Source organism: Coregonus lavaretus, assembly GCF_964263955.1.
Source record: "Coregonus lavaretus genome assembly, chromosome: 16".
Classification (NCBI taxonomy): domain Eukaryota; kingdom Metazoa; phylum Chordata; class Actinopteri; order Salmoniformes; family Salmonidae; genus Coregonus; species Coregonus lavaretus.
This window is the reverse complement of record NC_140003.1, coordinates 8149151-8157072: the sequence shown is the minus strand read 5'-3', so window position 1 is coordinate 8157072 and position 7922 is coordinate 8149151.

The window sequence follows — 7922 nt, the reverse complement described above, 5'->3', positions numbered from 1 at the left end:
TCAAGTTGGACAAATCATCAGAATGAAGAATACTGAATTCTGTGTTATTGTCAAGTGGACTGAATTCTCATTCAAATGATGTTGTGCCTCTCTTTCAGATCTGCTAAGCACACCTCTGCTAGCCACACAGACACTGTCCAGGGGTGACATTTTTTAAAATATATTTTTAGTATTTGTTTTGATTTAATGTAGTTATTTTTTGCTATTTCTTAAAAACAAAAGTTGTTGGTATTCTTTCTTACAGTTGCATTGTTGGTTAAGTGCTTGTAAGTAAGCATTTCACTGTAATACCTGTTGTATTCGGCGCATATGACAAATAACATTTGATTTTCAGTCCCCAGTAATTATTCTACAATAGTTTATGTGCCGGGTGGCTATGGTCAACTTGTCTTATCTGGACCCATATTCACAAAGTGTTTTAGAATAGTTTTTACTTTTAGATCATAATTAAATAAGTTCAATTGAATGGTGGGACCTGACCCTAGATCAGCACTTGTGCATTTCCTCAGTGTTTTACCCAAAATATTCAGACTTTTCTGTTTCCGTCTACACAGACCGGCACCCGTGTCTCACTGGACCATGGCTCCGACGGACCTGCTCTCACTTGGGGCCAAAGCCAGGCCACTTTCATTTACATAACAATGGCTAACAGTGAACTGTAACACCTTCTCCCAAACCATCTGTTTGATTATGCAGAGGTTGTTGATTCTGCTCTTCACAAATCCTCACTGTCAGCCCTAGCTATGGAAACACAATTTCCCTATTATAACATAAGGGTGTATACACTAGTGTAACACTGATGTTAGGCACTGATCTTGGGCATGCTCCCACTAACACCCCCTTCCCCCCTTCTCTCTATGTCTCCCCTCCCGGAGGACCTGAGCCCCTGGTTGTGCTGCCATTCAGACTGCAGCTGTGGACCCCTGGACTGACTTCACTGGGCGTTCTACCTTGTCCCAGACTTCTGCTGATCAAGTTTAGCCCAGGTAGTCACTGTGCTTCTGCCTCTGCATTGCTTGCTCTTTGGGGTTTTAGGCTGGGTATCTGTAAAGCACTTTGTGACTGTTGATCAGGGCTGTCCTGATTAACTTGAGACATTTACATTTAAGTCATTTAGCAGACGCTCTTATCCAGAGTGACTTACAAATTGGTGCATTCAACTTAGGATAGCCAGTGGGTCAACCACATATTGATCACAGTAAGTACACTTCTTCAAACAATGAGACAATAGTCATGCATTTGTAACAAGAACAGTAAGTGTTGTGTTGGTTGTATGTCCTTATTTTGCAAATGTGAACGTTTAGCTGATCGGGAGTGGACTACATTTAATTTTAATTATTCGCTAGGATGACTAAAATCCATATGCAATCCACTACCACTTTTCAAATGAATACTCCTTCTCAATCTATTGTACATGGAACAACAACGTTTTCTATGTATTTATAATTAATATTCCCTTTTGTCAATAACAGCTTCTACACATCATGGCAACATGCTTGACTGAAAAAATATTGAAACATGTCTTTAGACTTATGGAAATTATGGGGGTGATGTTGTTGCCCCTTTTTCCAGTGAGATATTCACTGCCCCCCCCCCCCCCCTTTTCTCTCCCTCCCTCGTTTGCAGACTTCCTGATTAACCTGATCCTGTGGGTGGAGGGCTTCTTGGCAGCCATCCACTTTGGCACGCTGGTGGCCATCTTGGCTTTGTGGTTTGGCACCTCCGTGCCCCTCACCTTCGTAGGCGCCTAGCCTACTTCGGCTTCAAGATGCCTGTGAGTTTCACTTATCAATCACACTGTCTGTAAGAACTCTTTCAGGTCATCTTACATCATGTGCATTTCCCCCCTGTGTTTGCAATCTCTTTCACACTGGCATAACAATCAGAGAAAGCATAGCATACTAAGTAGGGTTTGTCTTGATGAGTTTCTACCCTACTCTCTCTGCTCCAGGCACAAAAAATAAATACCTTATTTACATAAGTATTCAGACCCTTTGCTATGAGACTCAAAATTGAGTTCAGGTGCATCCTGTTGCCATTGATCATCCTTGAGATGTTTCAACTGTGGTCAATTCAATTGATTGGACATGACTTGGAAAGGCACACACCTGTCTATATAAGGTCCCACAGTTGAGAGTGCATGTCAGAGCAAAAACCAAGTCATGAGGTTGAAGTAATTGTCTGTAGAGCTCCAAGACAGGATTGTGTCCAGGCACAGATCTGGGGAAGGGTACCCAAAAATGTCTGCAGCATTTAAGGTCCCCAAGAACACAGTGGCCTCCATCATTCTTAAATGGAAGACGTTTGGAACCACCAAAACTCTTCCTAGAGCTGGCCTGCCGGCCAAACTGAGCAATTGGGGGAGAAGGGCCTTGGTCAGGGAGGTGACCAAGAACCCGATGGTCACTCTGACAGAGCTCCAGAGTTCCTCTGTGGACATGGAAGTATCTTCCAGAAGGACAACCATCTCTGCAGCTCTCCACCAATCAGGCCTTTATGGTAGAGTGGCCAGATGGAAGCCACTCCTCAGTAAAAGGCACATGACAGCCCACTTGGAGTTTGCCAATAGGCACATAAAGACTCTCAGGCCATGGGAAACAAGATTCTCTGGTCTGATGAAACCAAGATTGAACTCTTTGGCCTCAATGCCAAGCGTCACGTCTGGAGGAAACCTGGCACCATCCCTACGGTGAAGCATCATGTTGTGGGGATGTTTTTCAGCGGCAGGGAATGGGAGACTAGTCAGAATCGAGGGAAAGATGAACAGAGCAAAGTACAGAAAGATCCTTGATGAAAACATGCTCCAGAGCACTCAGGACCTCAGACTGGGGCGAAGGTTCACCTTCCAACAGGACAACGACCCTAAGCACACAGCCAAGACAACGCAGGAGTGGCTTCGGGTACAGGTGCGCCAAACTTGTAGAGTCATACCCAAGAAGACTGGAGGCTGTAATCGCTGCCAAAGGTGCTTCAACAAAGTACTGAGTAAATGGTCTGAATACTTATGTAAATGTGATATTTTAGTTGTTTATTTTTATTACATTTGCAAACATTTCTAAAAACCTGTTTTTGTTTTGTCTTTATGGGGGTATTGTGTGTAGATTGACGTTTTAATCCATTTTAGAATAAGGCTGTAACGTAACAAACTTTGGGAAAAGTCAAGGGGTCTGAATACTTCCCGAATGCACTGTATGTGTCTAATAAACCCTTATTCCATATCACGATGGACTCAGTGTCGTTAAACTTCAAATCAGGGTAATAGAGAGCATAAAAGCTTTGAAACAATGCCAGCAAAACATAACCTAGAATATTTTACTGGCTAACTGCAGTGAGTTGGATGAAGCTACATCTCCAGTAGTCTTTCACTCTCTCTCAGCTTTGTTTGACAGTACAGTCTGTCACCACTATAGGCCAAATCAAGATGTATTGTCACAGCATTTATATCACTCGTAGATATGTGTAGAATGGTGCATTGCCATTATCTGTTATGATTAATACATATGTCAAAAGTGTTTCCAACGCAGTTTTAGAGATAGACCTCTCATATTTGGCAAAGTCACTTTTTCTCCAGATTTATAGTGTTTTTGTGTTGATTTATATCTAAGGGAAGGTCATCCAATTCTGGTGTTATACACTGCTCAAAAAAATTAAGGGAACACTAAAATAACACATCCTAGATCTGAATGAATGAAATAATCTTATTTAATACTTTTTTCTTTACATAGTTGAATGTGCTAACAACAAAATCACACAAAAATTATCAATGGAAATCAAATTTATCAACCCATGGAGGTCTGGATTTGGAGTCACACTCAAAATTAAAGTGGAAAACCACACTACAGGCTGATCCAACTTTGATGTAATGTCCTTAAAACAAGTCAAAATGAGGCTCAGTAGTGTGTGTGGCCTCCACGTGCCTGTATGACCTCCCTACAACGCCTGGGCATGCTCCTGATGAGGTGGTCTCCTGATGAGATGGTCTCCTGAGGGATCTCCTCCCAGACCTGGACTAAAGCATCCGCCAACTCCTGGACAGTCTGTGGTGCAATGTGGCGTTGGTGGATGGAGCGAGACATGATGTCCCAGATGTGCTCAATTGGATTCAGGTCTGGGGAACGGGCAGGCCAGTCCATAGCATCAATGCCTTCCTCTTGCAGGAACTGCTGACACACTCCAGCCGCATGAGGTCTAGCATTGTCTTGCATTAGGAGGAACCCAGGGCCAACCGCACCAGCATATGGTCTCACAAGGGGTCTGAGGATCTCATCTCGGTACCTAATGGCAGTCAGGCTACCTCTGGCGAGCACATGGAGGGCTGTGCGGCCCCCCAAAGAAATGCCACCCCACACCATGACTGACCCACCGCCAAACCGGTCATGCTGGAGGATGTTGCAGGCAGCAGAACGTTCTCCACTGCGTCTCCAGACTCTGTCACGTCTATCACATGTGCTCAGTGTGAACCTGCTTTCATCTGTGAAGAGCACAGGGCGCCAGTGGCGATTTTTGCCAATCTTGGTGTTCTCTGGCAAATGCCAAACGTCCTGCACGGTGTTGGGCTGTAAGCACAACCCCCACCTGTGGACGTCGGGCCCTCATACCACCCTCATGGAGTCTGTTTCTGACCGTTTGAGCAGACACATGCACATTTGTGGCCTGCTGGAGGTCATTTTGCAGGGCTCTGGCAGTGCTCCTCCTGCTCCTCCTTGCACAAAGGCGGAGGTAGCAGTCCTGCTGCTGGGTTGTTGCCCTCCTACGGCCTCCTCCACGTCTCCTGGTGTACTGGCCTGTCTCCTGGTAGCGCCTCCATGCTCTGGACACTATATCCTATGGGAGCAGCCAGAACATGTTGAATACTGAAGTTGAAAATAGCTCTAGAAATATGACTGAGTTTCCAGACCAGGGGCACAAATGAGCAAGATTTACTACAAAAAATGTGATATACCACATTGGTACACATTGTTGAAATTAGGACAGGGATTGGTGTGTTTTTACTCTGCTTTATTGATGCAAAACCAACTGGAAAATGGGCTTTATGCTTCAAGTTATCCTTTGAAATGTTGAACTCTATACAACTGGCATCTTGTAAACTTTCAGTAAAAAAGCACACTTGAAGTGAATGTAAACATTTAATTGAACCGATTTAATCAAAGAGCAGTTGAACAAGAGTTAGCTAAGTTTAGGATAAGGGGGATAAAGTCGTTGATGTCTGGCAGCCTGGGATTGGTGCCAACAGCAAAGCAACTTTCCCTAATGTATTCTGGAGAGAAAGACAGAGCATGTGGCAGTGGAGGGATCATTAAACTTATGTGAAAGGGACGCAGTATAATAACACACAGGTAACAAGTAAATAGCATGATGTTGACATTAAACTATGTTAGTGTCTAGGAGTCATCTATAGGTAATACCACCCAACATGAGAAAGAGACACGCCTTGAGAGCATCATGCCAAACAGGAAGTGTAAAGGGGCTTTCGTTGAAAGACAAGGGAAGGAGAGGAGGGTCTCAGCTGAGGTCCAAGAATTCTGATATGTTCTGTCCAGCTGTCCCTCAAACAGGCCTGTAGGTGCCATCAACAGCCTACATACCATCTGAGTGAGTGAGCTGTGAGGATGGCAGAGAGAGATCAATAATCACTGTTGAACATTCCATTTAAAAGTAGTGTAATAAAGTTCTAGAGTCAGATTGTCTCAGCACAGTAGGGTACAGCAGGGTTAGAGATATGCAAACTTACAGTCATGAGGAAGTAGTGTAGGACCTTGAGAGCTTCTGGATAGGGCTGAGTGACTGGACGGTGTGAATGGTCCTGTCAATGAGAGGGAGGGAGAGTGTGGGGGGGAAATCAGTAGTCAAGTAATATCAGACTTTCTCTGTATCATTGAACATCAGCCCCCCTGAAAGGTGTGTTAAATTGCGTCAATTCGAATCTGGTATTGGAACAAAAGAGGTCAACACGTCTTCTAAGATATACTAGTATTTTAATTAATGCAAACACTTGAATGGTAAATATGATGTTCGTATATACGGGCTCACTGAAACACCACGCAGGGCAGACAGGGAACTGAGCCATTGTTATAAGTTCTTCTTTAAATACTCTGACAGAGATAGTTCCCGCTCCCTGCTGGGCCTGTCAGAGTAGAGGCTGGGTGTGGTTTAAACTTACCCAACCTATCGATGGCGCACAGGCTGGTCCCAGCCCCTTGGCGCTTCACTGTTGCCAGGTGTTAGTTGTTTTTGTTGCAGTACACGTCCTTGAGCAGTTTAACAAAGAGGCAGTGTGTGTGTGTATCTCAGTCTATCTCAGCCTACCCCCTAACGGTTCCTCACATTAATCACAGCTTGTTATGTTAAACAATCTATATCAGTACAGCACAAACCTATTATGTTTAATCATTAATGTATTCTTTCTAAGCTAGGCATCACATCTAGTTATAAGAAAATAGATCCCCACAGGTGGTAGGTATACATTCAGAAAAGTAGGTCAATTGTCATAGCAATTCATGTAGTATCCTCGCCATTATGCCTTTTCTACATCTGCCTTTCAGTAAGCAGGAAAGGAGGTTTGTGAATTATACCCACACCAATTAAAAAGGCTGATTTTAACTTACTGTATTGGCTGATGTAACTGGATGAAGTTCATGATCATCTGCTCAGATGCCATACTGTGTCCTTCTCCTGCGGGCACATTCTGAACCCACACACACACAATATCAGCATTGACTGTAGCTTAACTGGATATTGTTGTATTGAAAGTGTAAGAAATAGCTATGCAAAGGGTCTGATAGGTAACCATTTACAGTAACTTAAGTTCATTATTAGCCTACTCAGTTAATAAGCACAAGCCAAACAGAAGATCTAGCGTAGCTAAGTTAGCTACAGAAAGTACTGTAGAAATCTCAGCTTTCTGCAGCAGGTACCTCTGCCCGGGCCGCTTCATTTTGTAGCAGGTTGAGGGACTAACGTTAACTTACTTCCACTAGCTAGCTACTATTAGCTAGCTAGCATGAGGGACTAACTTACTTCCACTAGCTAGCATGACTATAGCCAGTAGCCAGGTAGGGCTACCCAGCCTGCTAGCAAGTAGTGCAAGCCAACTGTGTTCAGTTGTTGTTGAGTTCGTTCTATTGGCATGCTAACTTAAAGATAAGTTAAGCATTTTAGCTGTCATTACTATTTTTATCTTCCTGTCACACAAATGTCTCATCCTTTTCCCTGTGCCGCGGACACTGCAGCTAAACCCAGACTGTAAACACACACGCTATGCGCCGTGAACATTATTAGGTGGCGTGTACTTCCAGGTAAAAAAAATAAATACATTTTATCGTTATTTGTTTTCTGTTACTCAATGCCCAATGTGGAAACCATGAACGAGAACAGGTTAATATTCAATTTTCGTTTTGGTTTTCAACTAGAAAAATTATAAAACGATTAAGTTCCTTGTTTGGCCTTGCTGAGATGAAAAGAAATATGAATTACCCATAAGCACACGGACCCGAATGTATCTGAGAAGTTTAGGAAACTTCAAATGATAGTTTGTAAACGTCATACACAGACAATCAATGCAATATCTACCACATTGAAACTGAACATATAAATATTGAATTTCAACTAAATCGAAATATAATTTTAAAAACTGAATGCAATATTCACTCAATTCAATTTCAAATCATGAAATACAAGTTCAATTTATGAATTCGATGATTACACTTGTGCATTACAAATTCAAAAATATTAAATTCAAATTCAATATCTTTAATACAAATTCAAAAGTATCGAATTCAAATACAATTTCTGTTGACACTAAAATCGCTCCATAAATCAATGTCTTGCAAGATCAGATAATTATGAATTTAAATAACAGAACTGAATATAATAGCATAGCATAGTATAACTTTACTGATACACCAAAAACACCTCCTAATTTC